At 39.8% G+C, this 19233-nt stretch overlaps 1 protein-coding gene and 1 long non-coding RNA gene across 7 annotated transcripts in view; both read left to right on the top strand.

The window, feature by feature from the left end:
- Nucleotides 1–19233, top strand: part of DENND1B (DENN domain containing 1B) — a gene marked incomplete at its 3' end in the record, with an annotated part of 254407 nt that overhangs the window by 26946 nt on the left and 208228 nt on the right. The gene's annotated exons all lie outside the window — the stretch shown is intronic.
- On the top strand, nt 8418–17739 carry LOC309630606. The gene is made up of 2 exons (XR_014245836.1): nt 8418–8567; nt 10357–17739. It is a non-coding gene; the product is annotated as an uncharacterized lncRNA (long non-coding RNA).

Raw genomic sequence — 19233 nt, forward strand, 5'->3', positions numbered from 1 at the left:
CAGTAAATTATATTTACTCCCTCCCTTCCTTTGTGCCTTTGCTGTCATACATTTTACTTCTACATAGGTTATTATCCCCACAGTAAGTTATTATTGTTGTTTAAACCATCAATTACTTTTTAAAGAAATTAGAAAATATTAAAAATAGTCTTTTATATTTACTTACACATTTATCATGTCTGGCAGTCTTCCTTATGTAGATTTGAACTTCTATCTGGTTTCATTTTCTTTCAGCTTGAAAATCTTGTTTTAGTATTAATTGTAGGTCAAGTCTGCTGGTGAGAAATTTCTCTCAGCTTTTGTTTATCTGAAAATGTATTCATTATTTTGAAGGATAATTTATTTGGAAATAGAATCCTAGTTTGACAGATTTTTCTTTCTGCATTTTAAAGATGTTGTTCCATTGTTTTCTGGCTCGCCAAATTTTTGATGAGATCTCAGCAGAAATTTTTAATCATTATTCCTCTATATGATAATATGTCTTTTTTTCCCCTCTGGCTGCTTTTAAGGTTTTCTCTTTTTATTTTGGTTTTCAGAAATTTGATTATCATGAGCCTAGATTTACTTTTCTTTGCATTTATTCTGCCTGGGGCTTTGTTGAACTCCTTGGATATATATGTGTGTGTGTGTGTGTGTGTGTGTGTGTTCAGATTCAGAAAATTATTGACCATTATTTTTTTCAAACTGTTTTTCTGTTCACCCTCCTCTGCACTCTGTTTCTCCTGAGACTGCAATTCATGTATGTTAGGTGTTTCACTAATCACAGAAACTCTGCTTTATATTTCTTATTAGTTTTTTTATTATTAGTAGTATTTTTTCTCTCTGTGCTTTAGTTTGTATAGTTTCAATTATTCTGTATTCAGGTTCTCTAATCTTTTATTCTGTAATATCCAGTTGCTGTTAAGCCCGCAGGGTGAATTTTTTTGTTTCAAATAATGTATTTTTCAGTTCTAGATTTTTCCATATTTGGTTCTTTTTGTTAGTTTCTATTTTTCCACTTAAATTCTTTCTCTGTTCACTCATTCTAGCCTTTCCTTTAAATTCTTAGACATATATTTTTTTAAACAAACTATTTTTTTTAAAGTTCTTTTTTTTAAAATTATTTTTTACTTTTGGCCGCGTTGGGTCTTTGTTGCTGCGCGTGGACTTTCTCTAGTTGCAGTGAGTGGGGGCTCCTCTTCATTGTGGTGTGCGGGCTTCTCATTGCGGTGGCTTCTCTTGTTTTGGAGAACGGGCTCTAGGTGTGCGGGCTCAGTAGTTGTGGCACGCGGACTCAGTAGTTGTGGCTTGTGGGCTCTAGAGTGTGGGCTCAGTAGTTGTGTCACACGGGCTTAGTTGCTCTGCAGCATGTAGGTGCACGGGCTTCAGTAGTTGTGGCATGCAAGCTCAGTAGTTGTGGCTCATGGGCTCTAGATTGTGAGCTCAGTAGTTACGGCTCATGGGCTTAGTTGCTCCGCAGCATTTGGGATCTTCCCGGACCAGGGCTTGAAACCGTGTCCCCTGCATTGGCAGGCAGATTCTTAACCACTGCACCACCAGGGAAGTTCTCTTAGACATATTTTTAATAACTTGTATTATTTTCTCATTGCTGCTGTATTAAATTACCACCAACACAGTGACTTGAAGCATCACAGATTTATTATCTTACAGTTCTGGAGGTCAGAAATCTGAAATGAGTCCCACTAAGCTAAAATCAGGGTGTCAGCAGGGCTGTCTTTCTTTCTGGAGGCTCTAGGAGATAATCGGTTTTCTTGCATTTTTCAGGTTCTAGAGTCTGCCTGTGTTCCTTGGCTCATGGCCCCCTTTCATCTTCAAAGCTGGTGATGGCCAGTGAGTCTATCACACTGTGCCACTGACATAGACACTTATGCTTCCCGCTTTCATATTTAAGGATTCTTGTGGTTACATTGGGACCACCTAGATAATCTAGGATGCTCTTCCTATTTTAAGGTCAGCTGAGTAACAACCTTAATTCCATCTGCAACCTTAATTCCCCTTTGCCTTGTTACCTAACATATTGAGGTTCTAGAGATTAGGGTATAGACATCTTTAAGGGTCATCTGCCTTCCATATCACTCTCTTAAAATTCTTGTCTGCTAATTCTAATGTCTGGTTCATTTGGGGTTTTTTTCCTCCTGATCTGGTTATGGACTACATTTTATAGCATCTCTGCGTATCTGATAACTTTTAATTGTGTGTTGAACATTGTGGAGGTCATATCATTGACAGCTTAAAATTTGTTACCTTCTTTTAGTAAATGTTTTGTTTTTGTGTGCAGTCAGTTCTTTGATGGATGGATCAGGTTGGTTCTCTTAAGATTTCTTTTTTAATCTTTGGGTGGGTCTAGAATGTTTTACTCCCAAGGTATATCTCCAGAACTGTGCAAGGTCTGAGATCTTACCCTGTTTCATGGATGCTGTCAGATGACAGGAGTTTCCCGGCTCAGAAACAAAGGACTTTATTGCTTATGGCACATCAGGCAGCATGTGCACCATCATGTTTCCCTTGCCCCTGCGTTACATGGGGGTGCTATGAATGGGCCTAGACGGGTGCCTGCAAATGCAGCTGCTTGCATTCTAGGGGAGGCGCCCTGAGGTCAGGGGACCCAGATTGTCTGTAATGAGCAGTCAGCGTGCCTGCCCTCTGCTCCTGGCGGGAGATTCTCTGTCTGCTTTAATTCCACTAGTATCACGTTAATAGTTTTGACCTGCTTTAATGATTACTTGCTTTATTAATAAAACATCCCGGAAAAGGTAGTCTGGAACGAAACCGAGTTAGCGGCTCTTCTCTCAAGAACTGAAGAAAGGTAAGAGCCCCGTGGCCTTGCTTCCCACCAGTGTAACCTTTCCGGGGTAGCGTCAGTGGCATTTCCCGGTGTTCAGTGTGGCATTGTCTGTGTGCTGTGTGACCTCTAGAATCCGTTCACCTGCCCACGGCCAGGTTTTGTAGACTGTCGCCCTGCACATGTGCAGCCTAGTGTTTGGCTAAAGACTTGTTAATATGACCCTTATGCCTGTTTCTGGAGCTCCTTGACTTTGGTATCCTGTCGCCTCATACCTGCTTATCGGCCAGCTTGACCGCATCTAAAAACATTTTTTTCAGATACTTTGTGCAGTTTTATTTTATTTTACGTTGCTTATGGTGGGCTGGCTAGTTTTTACCTGTTACTGCCTCACGGCCAGAAGTGGAAGTCTCCTATCACTTTAATTGATTTATGCATTACGTATTATGTATTATGGCATCCAGACTATGAGACTGTTAAAGTCAGGGATCTTATCTTTCTTTGTATTCTTCGGACTGTTGTATAAATAGGTGCTCAATAAATGTCATCTTCCACAGAACACACAGTAGAGATGAGACTGAAGTACACAGTGTGTACTGAAGTACAGAAGTGCTGCCCCTTGGTATTATTGCTGTGATAGTGTTGAGAATGAGGATACTCTATGCCAGATTGTTTTATAGCTGTTTTCCTCTATGTAAACAGATGTCTAAAGTTGATAACAGAAAACTTTGTATGAGCTGATGCTGAGTTTTTTGAAAGAAAAATCCCTGGAGAAATTAGTAAAAATTAGAGTGCTGTGTTTGGACTTCTTTTTACTGAAACTTGAAATAGTGCCATTGTATTATAATTGATATTTCTCTGTATAATTTAAATTTGCATAGTAATTTACGGGTCAAAAAGGAATTTTACATACATTATCTTAAGTTAGTTTTGAGTTTCTCAACAGCTTTTTTGTGTTAGGCGCTTCAGCAGCTCTCCTCATTTTACTGATGAGGAAATTAAAGCTCAGTGAAGAGTAGTCACACTTAAGGTGCCAGAGCTATGAAGTGGGAGATCTGGGGCTGCCATGGGGTCTCCACATGAAGTTTAGTGGTCTCGTTGCACACCATATGTGTGGGCCACGTTAGCTTTATTTATTTTCTGTGTGTGCAGTTTATGTCCATCTTATGTATTCTGATTTCTATTTGGGATCATAGAACTTTAAATTCTTAATCTGGTGGGATTGTGTGGGCGCTAATGTTGTAAACTGTGTAATTGCTAAAATTTGAAACCACTCTTAAAGGTTTTTGTTAATAGTAAACACTTTATTAAAGGCATAAAAGTATGCTTTTGTGTTACCTCAGTCCATAAATATTTATGGTCCTATTTGTCAATTTGATAATTAGGTTCAAACTATTATGTGAAAAACTTAAGAATTGTTTGTTGACACATCCTCATATGAGGCTTATTTTACCGTAGGTATTAGTATTCTAACATTAGAATCTACTTAAATCATGTTACTAGTTTAAAACTGCTTTAATGATTATTTACATTATTAGTATGTATAAATAGGTATGACATCATTGTAATCACCCTGTGTGTATTTATTTGGATAATATATCCTTAGTTGCGTTGAGTTCAGATGTTGACAATTTGGAATGCATGCTTGAATTATATTGGTTACTGTACCTTAGGGTATTTCAGAAGTACCACTACTTTCATTGAGAGAATTATTTGGCATGAGATGTTAGTTTTCCTCCAGCCAGTGGTGTTTGTACTTGATTTGAGAGAGGCTAGCTCTATCAACATATAGGATAATGATTTACTTGCCTTATCCTTTTTCTTTGTAGCCTTTAGAAATTCCAGAAAACAGAGTCTCTTTGTTAGGAAGAAAATACAGTCTTTATATGAAAGCTTTGAATGCTTTTCTTATCAAAATACAGAAGGCTCTTTATCTTTTGATCCAGTGGATTTACTTATCAACATAGGTATCAGCTTTGCTTTTCACTCCTTCCCTCAGAATTATAGGGCAAATCTTTGGGGCTGGCCAGCAGCCGGTTTCTTTGGACATCATAACAGCAAATGAAAGTGACAAGTGTTTATCTGTTTTTGCAAAAGTGGTTTATAAATATTGTCTTTTCTTCAGCTTATCCTTCATTCCATTGCTATGCTGGACTTCGAACTGAAGATAACTCATTTCTAGTTCTACTTGAGCCTATAACTAGTTACATAACCTTGCATAAGTCATTTCCCCTTTCTTGGTTCAAATTGCTTTGGTTAAAGGGAAACTGTAACTATCCTAAAGCTTCTTGCAGTTCAAACATTCTGTTATTTTAAGGGTATTTGTGTTTTAGTTCTTCAACTAGATTATCAACTCAAGAAGGCAAGGATTTTATCTTACTTTTGGTACTTCGCGCAACATGTAGTATGGTACGTTGGATGTAATAATAGAAATTTGTTCACAGCCTCAATTCTCAAACCTCAACTTTACAAGAATCACTTTTCCCATACAGGGGTGTCCTGCTCATAGTTCTCTTTTTTCCATCCCTCTGTCTTTTCATATCATTCAAATAAAAACTAAAAACCTTCCAGGGACCTTCCATGGCCCTCTACAGTCTGATTTGAATCCCCTCTTTTTTGTGTTTTTAACCGTATCTTCTGTCATTCCTTTCTCTTGCTCCCTCAGCTGTAGCCAGACTGGCCTCCTTACCGTACCAGGAACACATCAAAAATGCTCCTTTGAAGCCTTTTGGTGTTTACTCTGTCGCCAGTGTTCTTCTCCAGGATATCTCCATGACTAATTCCTTTACCTTCTTCAACTGTTTGCTCATTTGCACTGAGACCCGCTTTGACCAACTTAATGAAAATTGCACACTTTTTTCCCTTGGCACTCATGGTCCAATTATGTGCCCAGCCCTGAATCAAACACTAGTTCACGGCTGTAGTGATTGTCTTTGCTGATATAAAATGAAATTTGATAGCCCCTGGAGTAATGAAGAGAAACCGTTTACAGTATCTTAGCACGTTACGCATTTTAATTTAGAAGTAAGGTTCTGATTTCCTAGAAGTTGGTAGAAGCATTTGTAGGCTCAATTATGTTCTATTGGGATGAACTCATTCTAGGAGTTGGGAGTAATGTTAACTTCCTGGGAACCACATGGTTCCCTGAATGGAAATCAGGGGCCTTTAGAAAAAGGTGTTATGGATTCAGTATGTTGTATATGTCCTCCTATTTCCACATATATACGACAGTAAGAGGTGCTCTTTCAGTCATGAAGTTGGTATTAAATTGGACATGCTATTTATCTGATAAATGCCATATTGGGGTGTGTGTGTGTGTACATATATACATATATATGTATGCATATTCTTCCTTGAGTTTCTGATATAAAATGAAATTTCATAGTACAGAACTCCTTAGGGTAATTGAATTATGAACAATATCTTAGCATATTACACATTCTCATTTACAAGTAAGGGTCTGATTTCTTAGAAATTTGTGGAAACATTTTGGAGACTCAGTTGTGTTCTATTAGAATGAATTTATGTGCCTATTTTCCATCTGTATATCTTTTTTGGTGAAAAGTCTATTCACATCTTTTCTTTATAGTTTTTAAAATTGGGTGGTTTTTTTTTATTGCTAAGTTTTTAAGGAATACACACACACACACACACACACACACACACACACACACACACAGAGGACTTCTTCGTTGGATTTGCAAAATTTTTCTTCCAGTCTGTGTCTTGTCTTTTCATTCTCTTAATTGAACAGTGTCTCCCAGAGAGGAGTTCTTAGTTTTGGTCAAGTTCAGTTTATTAGTATTTATTTTCACTTAGTTCAATATATATCTAGTTTTCCTTTTGATTTCTTCTTTGACTCATGGGGTATTTAGAAGTGTAGTACTTAGGGTCCCATTATTTGGGGATTTTCCAACCATCTTTCCATTATATTTTAGTATTGTAATGCCAGAGAATATATGTGTGTTTGATCTGAATCCTTTTAAATCTATTGAGACTTGCTATATGACCCAGAATATGGTCTTTCCTCTTAAGTATCCTGTATGCATTTAGGTTTTTGTTTTAGGACACAGTTAAATTATTTGAAAACAGTTTGAGGGCTTCCCTGGTGGCGCAGTGGTTAAGAATCCGCCTGCCGATGCAGGGGACATGGGTTCGAGCCCTGTCCCAGGAAGATCCCACATGCCGCAGAGCAGCGAAGCCTGTGCGCCACAACTACTGAGCCTGCGCTCTAGAGCCCGCGTGCCACAACTACTGAGCCCACGTGCCACAACTACTGAGCCCACGTGCCACAACTACTGAGCCCACGTGCCACAACTACTGAAGCCCGTGTGCCTAGAGCCCGTGCTCCGCAACAAGAGAAGCCACTGCAATGAGAAGCCCGCGCACCGCAACGAAGACCCAACGCAGCCAAAAAATAAAAAATTTAAAAAAAATTAAAAAATAGAAAACAGTTTGTTTGAGGCTTGCTTTGAGGCTTTGTCAGGTGAGACCTTCAGTCTAGTGCTGAACTTGTTCTGCTTTGAAAGCAGTACTACCCTCTGGGGACTGGACCCCATACCCTGTTGATTATTAGGTTTTCCCCCACTCTGGTGATGTGAACATCAGCTGCTCCTGGTCCTGGGGTTTTTCATTCTGCTTCCTTTGGGTGGTCCTTTCCCCAGCCTGAGGTAGTTTCCTCGTATGTGTATGTACCCACCGATCAGACTCGACTGAAGAGGTGGGCAGGACAGGGCGTTGGGGCGGTGGTGAGCCCTTGCGGATCTCCAGAGCTCGTTCCTGTGCAGCTTTCTCTTCCCCATGCTCTTCTCTGGGCACACTAGCTGCCTCAGCCTCCCAAGCCCACCTCCTCATCTCAGGAAGACCACAGGGTTCTATCCTGCTTGTGCTGCAGGCTGGAAGCTCTCCAGACAGTAAGCGGGGTCAGCTGCAAGGTTTGCCTTCTTTGTGTTCTCTGTCAGGGATCACTGTCCTGTGCTGACTGATGTCTGAAACATTAGTTTAGGGTCGGGGGTCAGTCTAGTCCTTGTTCCTTTCTCTTGGCTGGAAGCAGATGTCCTGTTTATAGATCGTAGAAGTGCCGCTTTAACACTCCGTACCTTGGGTTAGAGGAAAAGAGATGGCAACTAGATATATGGGATAAATACTTTTTAGAAATATAGTTCATGGTAGTTCTGAGGATCTTCTGTCATCTTTCTGCCAAGAAAGTGATTCTGCGTCAGCACCTCCCACTTTGTGTATTTCTCACTTCACAATTGGAATTCTTCTATGAGAGAGAACCAGGCCCAGATTAGGGCCTGTGTTTGGCTCATTCAACTCTGGCCTGGGGTCAGATTTACCAAGTATGGATGTGGCTTTCTGTACCCCACCTAGGGTCTAGGCTGCAGCTCCCAGGAAACAGGGAACTGTGACCTGGGCTCTCACTCCCTTTGTGGATTTAATATTGCTGTTTTTGGTTTTGGAAGGAAAAGATTTATAAGTCCAAATGAGAAAAATAGCACCTTAAATTCAAAACTCAGCATCACTTCAAAATAATTTGTCATGAAAGCTCCTTCTCCAGTTGTAATTATATTAAATTCTCCTCTTTGTCCTAAACAGTGGGTACTCATGCTTGCTTATCCATACGGGGTTAGAGAAAAAGAGGAAACGTAATAAACAGGCATCAGAGAAATTAATAGTGTAAAAGCCGTTGAAGAGGAATGTAAGTAGAGAAGGTAAATCGTAGGAAATCAGGCAAGTAAAGAGGTCCTGCTGGAAGAGAAGGAGCTGGATTAGGTGCTTTCCAGTAAGTATCTGTACATCATCGCTTTCCTTTCTAATGCTGTTTCAGCATTATACTGGGAATTTTGCCATTAGAATAAGTGATGCCTTATTTATTTCTTTAAAGGCTAGTTAATTGGAAAACAGTTCTGTCTAGACTAAAGGGAGATGTGTGAATGAAGGAAGGAAGCCAAGCCTTTTTTTTTTTTAAAGCTAAATTCTAAATACTTATTTTGAAATTTACCAAATTTTACATAATTGGAATCTAGAGGCTTTGCATCCTTTACTAAATTAGATTCTTATTATCTTGTGCATGTCTTTCTTGTCTAGCTAAGGAAAGGCCTAAAAACTAGTAAGGATAATGGCCGTACTGTCATTGAAATGATTAAGTAGAATTGCCTATAATACTTGGTAGTAGATAGAGGCAAATGAGTCTGACAAGAGAATGCAGACATCTCCTTATCCTGAGGGGCCTCTGGAGTTCTGTCATGTGTCCAGGTGGAATGCTGCTAGGTGGGTGTCCACAGCTTTTTTAGACCTGCTATTCAATGTTTGTCAGTATGTTTTGGAGCTATTGATTGTTTGCTTGACAGATTGATAAATCAGGTTCCTGGGGTACATTTTAGATTGTTTTTACGGGAGGAAAGAGATAGAAGTGGGACCTGCATTTTTGAAAAAGTTTCCCAGGTGACTGTTATGCATATGGAGGTTCTAAGTCATTGTCCAAAGGAGGAGGGCTGTGGTGGTGCATAGGTGCAGCTGCTCGGGCGGAGGGCAGAGGCCAAGGTCTCATCCCCCTGCTCCGCGGGTGCGCTGCCGGTCGCTGGCTGCAGGGGCTGGGCAGTGTCTCCCCTAGGGCGCTACGTGTGCGGTAGGAACAGCAGATCTGGTTGGGGACGGGTGCCGACGGGCTGAGAGTGGGCAATGGCTGAGAGTGGGCAATGGGTGCGGGCGGGCTGAGAGTGGGCAATGGTACTTGAACAAGAAAGACTAGGGGGGATTGGGGCTCATAACAGGCCTTTGACCGTGTAATCAGGCAGTCGGGTGACTTTCAAGAGGGGTGGCAACGGATTTTTGATGTCTTGCATAAACGCTAGTATTGAGAAATCTCATTTATGAAATAAGTCTCAAAGAGACATTCAGAAAAACAGAGGCTTGGGTGTGTACACAGAAGTTAACAAAAAAGAGGAAGCCGTTTTCAGAATGAGTGGTACAACAAAAGGAAGGAAAGCAGTCAGAAGCGAAGGTCGTGAGAGCAGGAGAGTTGAAGCTAGCGCGTAGCCGGTCCACACAGTGGGCGTGGAGCACTGGCGTGTGCGTCAGATGTATCGCTCATCATCATTCATCATCTCAGGGATCGTCTCTGTGACAGATAGAATTTATCCCTTTAACTTAAAATATAAGAATTCGGGAAACCATTTATCTCCTTGGGTCGCAAAATGGGTGGATTAGATTAGATATTATCTTTGGTTCCCTCAGTGTCTTTACTATTCAGATTCAATAAAAGTTCTCATCTCTTGCTGCTGAGCTCTAGCAAGAGGGTTGTTTTGCAGTTTTTCCAACCTGCATTTTCTAATAATATCTCAAAATTGGTAGAAGTCTAAATACCCATTGTAAATGGAATGTTCTATGGCTCACACAAAAGTGAGCATGAACCGTTGAGCAGAACTCCAGATCACTCACCCAGAAAAGGAAATGTGCTCATGAACCCATGAGAAATAGCCTCAGAGGGATGATTTTTTTAAAAATGTAACGGATGGAGATAATGCTCAGCCTGAATTTTTTTCATTTCAATTTTATCTTCCTGCCAAAAGCCAGGGTATTTTATAAAACCCTTCTTATGGAGCTGAGTAGCCTTCTGCAGCAAAGAAGACCCTTGAAGCAGGTGTGTTATGCAGAGGACATAGTAAAATAGAGCTCCTCTCCCTCCAGCATTTGGAAGGATGCACTTGATACTGTAATCAAGGAGAAACAAATCAGGACCCAGACCTGTAGGAACAATGTAAGATTCTACACCTTGAATTTTGAACTTTGAGCAAGTACAGAAAAGAAAGAAGAATTTTCCTTACTTATTATGTCAGCTTTGGTATAAAGCAGTGACTTGTCTATTTGGAATCAATATAGATTTTTATGCTGTTCAAAAAAGAGCCATTGTACCTATTTTATTTTGCCCATTTTGTTTCCCGTTAAAAGAACTGTCCCTTTTCTTATTGAGACCAGTTTGTTTGTTCGTTCGTTCATTCATTCATTCAACAAACATTAATTGATGGCATACTTTGTTCTAAATGCAGTACCAGGTACTAGGGATATGAGTTTTTGAATCAAAGTTATGCTAGATGCCAAATTAAACTTTGCGTCTCTTATTTTTTTTTTGGTCCTTTTTTCCTCCTATGAGTTCTGGCATAATCCCTAAAGCTGTTCTCCGTATCAGTTATTCCTCTTTCAAAACTGTCTGTTTTTTGTTAGTGCTCTATTTTAAAGAGTAAAGGCCAACCTGATGTTTTTTGCTTTGTTTTTATTTTTTTATTTTTTTTTAAAGACCTCAAAATGTAGAGGCTTAAGTAACAAGTCTAGAAGCAGGTGGTCTGGCTGGAGGACGCTGTTGTGTGAAGTTACTCAGGGATTCATGTCCCGCTATTTCCTAGACTGTTGTTCTCATCTGCAGAGTCAAAGCTGGGTCACTGCTGTGTCCAAGTTCAAGCCCACAGGGTGGGCAAGAGAGATAGTTCCAGCAAGTTCAAGCCCACAGGATGAGCAAGAGAAATAGTTCCAGCAAGACATTTCTTCTATGGCACGGCAGGGAGAAATTTGATACATCACTTTCCTTGGTAAAAACTTAGTACACAGTGATCCTTGGCTATAAGGGAGGTTGGAAAATGTAGTCTCCAGCTTTACGGTCAGGAGGCGACGAAGGGGGAGAGGAGTTAAGGGAGTCAACTAGCAGTCGGCTGTTTGTGCCCGTATCCAATTGGCATCATTTGTGATTTCAGGAGCTCACCCCAGTCCAAGGAGCTTGTGAGGAAAAAACAACACATTATAGGCCCAAACCTGTTTTCTGTTCTTCCTCTTGTCCTTCATCCCTCACCTCCAGTGCAAACACATCTAATTTCCAAACATAAGCTGCCGTGCGTGTCACTGGGTTTAACGAAATACCAGGGAAAGAGTGGTGGGAATGATGTCACTCTTTTTACTGATTACACGGATTCCATTATAGTGGAAAAGCATTTAAAACTATGAACAAGCTTTATAGAAGTGCCAAATATTAGCTCTAATATATATATATATTTTTATTCTTTCTTACGATAAAAACCTTGGCTGGTCACCATCATGTCACTGCATTGTTTTTTTGTGACCTCTGGTTTTTCCTTTCCCCATCTTTCTCTTCTCCCTCTATCCTTCATTTATTTACAGAAGGCTTTATTTTTAACATTATGCTTTCTTTAATTTTGAAAAGCTGGAATGTTAATATATTTAATCCTAAACCTGGTCAAAATTAAATTTTTAACAGAAGTACGGAGTGAATTTCTTATTTAGGATTTTCAGTTTGATTTTATGTTGGAGGAAGTGACTATGAGGTATAGAAATACTTCTGAATGAAAAGGTTTTGTTGCAAAGTATTCTTCTTTACCAAGTTAAGATACTCTATAAATTAACTTTTATATTTTAATAGTAGTCTCATACTGATATATAAATATATCTATTGTATGTATGAGTACATATATGCATATTTATTGATGAAAATTTGGAAAATAAAAAATGCATATATCAGAAAATATAAATCACTTATAATGCCATATTCTAGAAATTACCACTGTTAACATTTTTAGGTGTTTCCCTCGTGTCTTTAATATATATGATGTTGATTTTTAAGAGTCATGGTCAATTGTTTGTCTTTTATCTTCATTTTACTGTGGCATAATTCATAAATAAAAAAGATATTTAATGGTAGACATGATAGACCCATTCAATCTTGAGTTTTGTATTTTTCTGTTTTATCAAATGTTGTCCTTTTTAATTTTGTTAAATTGTTGTGCATTTTTTCCTGCAGCAGTCAGAATAAAATATTTAACATTTCCTGCCAGTCGTTGCCTATGTGCTTAAGCTCTAGAGTCTTCAATTTAAATGTTTTCCTTTGCCAAACTTAGATTTTTATGTAACTTTTAAAAGAGTGAGTACATACCCCTCCAAGCCAGACATCTGTTGTGTATAAGCATTGATTCCCCGCACACCCCTCCCCCCGCCCCCCTAGGATAAATGTATTCCTTTTGTTAAGCTTGTTGGTCATAACCTCTTGAAATTGTCAGGCTAATCAGCATCATAGATTAAAAAAGAATCACATTTTATTTCTCCTAAAATTTGGGAAATCAACTTTATATTGCTGTATGGACTATGTAAGAGAAATGACTTATTCCTGAATCCTGAATACTTTATACAGTGGTTGCACGCCTCTCATTAATCGCTCTCCATTTGTAGTCTTTCGAACTATTCTGACTATTTTGTAGTTTCTTCTATTTTTTAAATTATTAATGTAGTATGTTATTAACAATTTTGAAAAAAAGTAAAAAGATTATTCTTTTTCATACCAGCCACATAAAAATATTCATTTTTGTGCATTCCCTTTCAGATTTCAATGTGAGCTTACTTAATGTGGTTGTAATTGTATAGAATAGAGTTTTTACTTAATAATTTTCAATATTGGTTGCTGCCATGGATGTGAATTACAAGATTATGTATATTTAAAAAGCTGCTCTCCTCCCTACAGCCATTGTAAATATTCATGAATCACCCGTAACTTAACATGCTTGAGAGAATTCTTTTGTTGCCATGATATGACCAAATATAAATTTGTCTGAGGTATTTAATACTTACAGGTTTAAAAACACTTACAAATAGTTTTCATAAGTATGGTTTGGCTCATGTACCATTGTACTTCCCATTTCTAAATTTTAATCAAATACATGCTTTATGGTTTACGATTTCTCCTTTGTTCAACATGAAAAAGCTTGTAAAATAAATAAATATTATGACATGTGAAAAGATATGTTTTCTTTTGACTTGTGCATTTTGACCAGCTCCTTCAGTGATAAATGCAGTAGTAAAATTTTTAATGAGAAATAGCTAATGTAAAAATTGCCAAAAAAAAAATCTGTTGCAGTTTTTTGAATGTATCCTTTAGTGAGGCAGATTTTGAAGTGCAAGAGACTAGAATGTCATAAATAGTCCTGTGTATTATTTTAAGAGCGTGCATGGAGGAAGAAGGCGCGCATGTCTGTCAGTAAAATACAGTTACTGACCCATGTGCGAATTGGTGACTGAGATTGTTCAAGCCTTGAGCTTTAAAAGTTTTCCTCTTATCTTTACGTTAAACAATGGAAAGTTTTACCGTATGGTCAAATAACATCTTCATCAGGTTCTCAACAGGGTACCTTAGTTAATTTTCAGCTGAGTGCCTGACAGGATTTTCTCTCGGGCGAGCTGGTTGGACGGGAGTCTAGACGCAGAGGCCGGGGCCGTGGAGGGGCCTCACGATATTGTCATCGTCCAGGTCGAGTGGGAGCAGCTTCCTCTGATGTGGGGACTCCATGCCCGAACCCCGGAGACAAAGACGTGGCCTTTGTTCTCCAGAAGAGGGGCTAATCCGCTTGCTGCCCACTGGGAGGAACCCTTTGTGAGGGAGAGAAAAAAAACTTCCCGGGAAGGTGAGGGGTGAGCAGTTTAACCTCTGACCGCAGAATAACGAGCCAGTAAGGGGGAAGAAGTGTTGGGAAGGGGTGAGGTAGAAGAACAGGAGGACCGTTCGCTGGGGTCTCTGCTGTGTTTACAAAAACAGGTCCAGCGGAAGGATGACTGTCAGACACGGATCCCTGGCTTCTCGTCAGGCAGGCATTTGTCCAAAACTGTCTTTTGACTTAATAGTCTTAAATGTAGGTGTTTAATATCTTTATTTGAAGATTGAATCTTGCGGACCACAATATAAATGCAGGAAACAGTAGAATTGTAATATTTTTCTTTTGCTCGCTCTCTCTATTTTAAGAAGTGCCGTTAACAGACAACTGCCAAGTTCTGAATGTTTATTTCCTTGCCGTACGAGGATAAGAGCCTGTTCCTCCTTTTTTCTTGATTCTTTTCCCCCTCAGTTTCTTTATTTGATATGACTCTGCATCTTTACAGCAGAGAGAAGCAGGACTGTGCACATCTCTGTACATTTTAAGACTCCCTTCCATTTGATCTGTGGCATTTTCGTAGCTACTGTGTTAATTCCAGGTCTTTGGGAGGTCAGGGTTATTATACAACTCCAGGCAGGAGCTAGTTGCAGCCCTAGTGTAAAGAAGCCTCTGGGTTTGTCTCCCAGTATTATCAATACTGGGAATTTAGTTATAATCCAATTAGAACGGATGGAAATTAGGTTGTTAGTTAATCACTGGGTCACCTGCCCTCTCGGCTCAACCAGTATGGACTGTTTGCTTCTCCTTCTCCTCTCAATCGGGTCTGACAATCCTGGGTGATAATTAAGGTCTTGTGCATTTGGGCCCCTTGCTTGGCTGTGCTGATGTATGTAACTTTTTCCTGAAAAAAAACTGAATGTCAATACGGGGTAAACAGCCGCTTGCATCGTGTTATGTGGGACATGCTCTCAAGCTCAGTCGGCCAGAGGTCATGGTTTCACTGAGTTAATATTCCCTCTGTTGTTCGGATTTCCTTTGGTAACAATAGATGCTTCTCCCTGCAGTCGCCCAGTTTCACCCTGAAGAAAATGGGAAAAGAGGGACGGTTTGAAGAAGAGAGGGGGAGAGAGAGCACGCTGGCCGGGCAGTGATGGTGAGGGACAGGAGCAGAGAGAGCCTAGAAGGTGGAGGTGCCGGGAGAGTCGGGGGAAGGAGGCGGGGCTGGGGGCGACGTCCGAAACGCACAAGTTAGGGAGGTGGGTTTATGTGAAGAGAAAGAAATAGCTCTAGTGACCTACCGCCTAGGCTGATGCGTTATCTTCATTCACCACGGCCACACCTGTGTCTCAGTGTTTTCCCCTCTCGCCTTATAGTAATGAGCGCTAGTGATTTCTAACAGGGAGCGGAGGCTTCTCATGTGTCAGGTGCTTTTATAAGCTACACGTGCGTGTGTATGTATATAATCTCCACTCATCCTAACAACATGCCACAAGGAGGTACTAGTGATAATTCACCGCTTTACCACAGGGGAAACTGAGGCCCAGCCTGAAGTATCTTGAGAAAGATCACACGTAGCTCATGGGTGGCAGTGAGCAGCCCATCTGCCTGAAGTCTGACTTTGGAACTTAGCCACCTGGCCTCCTAACAGTATGCTATGCTTCTTTAAAAATTCACGGAAGTATAATTATATACTGCCTAAAGTTTTGAACTTCAAACGACAGTCCCCCAACTTTTTAAAAAAATTGTTTTACTTTCTTAGTACTTCCTGTAGAATAACCTAAACAGGAGTCAATTGCTCACCTTTTAAGAGGAGAACCTGGTGTTGAAATACACAAATATAGATACTTTTGATCTGTATATCGTGAATTTCAAATTCATTTTTTTCTTTCATTTTGTCTTTTTTTCCTAGTATAGTTTCTCAGTGAATTCTTTTTCTAAATGTGTAATTCTGTTTGTTGTTCCAAATGACATAGTTCTCTTTCTTATTCCTCTATTAATCTGCTTTGATTCTTTGGCCGTCTGGTTTTGTCATTTCTTCCGAGCTGTGATGTGAATACTCTTGGACAGTTACGAGAATAAAGTAGCCCCCGCTGTTCCTCGGACTCTCTGGGAGCCACTGTCCTTTATGTTGGATCATGGAGTTGTCATATGATGATATCAACATTTATGAGTTCTAGTAAGCTGCTTTTGAGAGTGATAAGCTCTCTTCTACTTTGAGATTGTATTTTCTTTGGATAGTGTGCCTGTAAAATCGAGACATCTCAAAAACGTTAAATTTCTGTAATGTGTATATATGTACCAAGTATGATTAAACAACCTGTATCTGACTTTTTTTTTTTTTTTTAAGTGTGGTTCTTAAGTCCAAGGAAACTGGTTTGTTAATACTATCCATTTTCATTTTATCTTAAAATGTTACCTTAGAATCAGCAAACTGGAGGGGTTCTCCTGCACTGAGTGTGAACTTAGATACACAGGAACCATCTTGATTCTAAAAGACACCAGAACAGATTAAAAAAAATTTCAAATTAGTGGTTTACTTTGAACATATGATCAGCCTTAAAGAATTATTTTCCATTTCTAATTTAAATCCTCGTACCATAGTAAAGAGGTCAAAAAATAATGGCCCCCTGAAACACATTATTTGGCTCACACAGTGTTTATGAAATGTTCGATTGTTTTCCCCAATTTAAAAATTAGGTAACTTTTTTTTCTTGAAAATTCTGACTTCTCTTGAAAAATCAAGAGTATCTGTCAGCGCCGGGCGCACGCTCCACGTGGCTGGAGCTGAGTGGTGGCTGCCTTCTGAGGAGGGGCTTGGGAGTCTGCCCTCCACCTGTGTCTCCCCCCAGCAGCCCCCAATTCCCTGCTCACTCAGTTCTATCCCCTGTGTATCCCCTGGAGGCACTTAACCTTGAAAGATCATCATTCCTTTTCTGCCTAGAAAGAGGGAATATATTTGTGAAATGAATAAATACTTATACCTTGACTTTTCTCAGATTTTTAAGAAAATTTTATTTTATTTATTTTTTGCTTTATGCCACATTTAAACATTGTTTGGCACAGATACTTGATTCATTATATTACTTTTCAGTCAGGGTTAATCAGACTTATGTTAGAGTAGGCTGGCTGCTTCTCAAAATTAAGCAAATTAAAATAAGGAAAATTCACGAAATTTACTCTGGAGAAATTGATATGATAGGGAAGAATTTTGTATGCATTATATATGTTCATTGAATGGAGAGAATGAAGGATTCAATAAAAACCTGAAAAAGCCCTTTAGGCAGTATACATCAAGAATATGAAATATGATTTCTGCCTTCAGGAGCTTTATTTAAATGAGGAGACACAAATAACATAGTGAAGTCGTAGTGTAAGGCAGTGTATTTCAGAAGAACTGGCTCAGATGGTGTGCGTGGCCCGGGGGGCGGGCCGGTCTGCGTGCTTGCAGTGTTTCGGGAAGGCCTCAGAGCCTAGGTCCAGAGCAGTGCGTAGAAACTTTGGAACGATGGAGAAAAGGATATCAAGGCAGGGGTTGTAGCATGAGTCAATGCTTGGAATTGGGGATAAACTTTATTTATATGAAGGACAGGAGGGCTACAATGAGCAGAAAACTTGAATTGGAGTGTGGTGGGAAATACACTTGAGATGACTTAAGTAATCGGGTGCAAAATGCAGAATTTTGCTACACTGACTAGTCTCAATGCACGGAGTTAGTTATCGTGTTAAAACTGAATATTTTATCTGAGGCACAAAATACCTACGAAGTTTGAAGAGCTGAGTTTTGTTAGCCTCAGCAGCGGGAAGCCACTGAACATTTTTCTGTGAAGGGAGACATAACAAGAACACTTTTTTAAGAAGACGAATTTCGTGGCAGAGGATTGAGAGGAGCCGGGGGCGGGAAGACTTAGGTAATAAGGATGTAGAACAGGATGAATGTGGAAGAGGAGGCACGGACGAGAGCTACATTTCAGAGCAAGAACTGACACGATTAGGAAGTTGATTGGATGTAGGGGATGGAGGAGGCATATTAAGGCTGATTCTGAGCTTTTTGAAGAAGCTTTGGTGCCTGGGTTCTATTAGTAGAGATGGATAGGATTCCGTTTTAGATACCAGTGTAAGGTGTTGGTATAATGAAATCCTTGGAAAAATCGGGCACGAGATACAGAACTTTGCTTTATTGATGCTTATGAACGACTCTATACAGCACTTATGTTTTATATATGGCATTATATGTTCTACTTTTGAGTCCAGTGTCTGAAACAATATTTGAAACTTGAAGAAGACTGAAAACTTTTAAAAGGCTTGAGAAAAAATTTCTTTACAGAAAGATTGAGGCAGTCATCGTCAGCCCAAGCTGCACCTTAGAATAACCTGTGGAGTTCTAAAAACTCGCAGACATCTCCTATGGTCTGGGATGTGGCCAAGAGGCGGGGGTGTGTGTGTCAGTTTTTTTTTTTTTTTTTTGGTTGATGTTTCTTAGGTAATTTCTAATGAGCAGAAAGGGTTGAGAACCACTACCTTTGCATAGTGGAAATACTTGGTGATGGGAAATAGAGTTTCAGTAACCGTTTTTGAGTTTTGTTTTTTTTTTTTAATTATATGTGGGTATGATCCATTCCCCCTCTCCCCCACCCCCCGGCCAGTTTTTCAGGAAGAGAAAAAAAGATGTAAATTTCCAACCATTAGGTTTATTTGACACTTCAGGAGGGAGGCTGGGAGATTTCGAGCCGACCCCCGTGTGTGGGCGGAATGTGAACAAGTACATCTGTTTAGTGGAGCAAAAAGGAGCCTGACCTTCAGGGAGAAGACAGTCCCCTTAAGACCCCTCCAGCCCCGTGATCTACAATGCGTGATAATCTCCATCTGTGATAAGTAACCACATCTTCTGCACACGTTCTCTGTCATCTCACGTGACAAGTTATTCTTGTGAATTTGTGTTTGCTCCTGCAGCCTACTTAGAAGTAGAATCCAGCCCAGTTGGCCCCCAAACTAGATCACTGTTTTCTACTTGAAATACTCGGCAAA

Source organism: Balaenoptera borealis (assembly GCF_965194805.1).
Source record: "Balaenoptera borealis genome assembly, chromosome: 1".
Taxonomy (NCBI): Eukaryota; Metazoa; Chordata; class Mammalia; order Artiodactyla; family Balaenopteridae; genus Balaenoptera; species Balaenoptera borealis.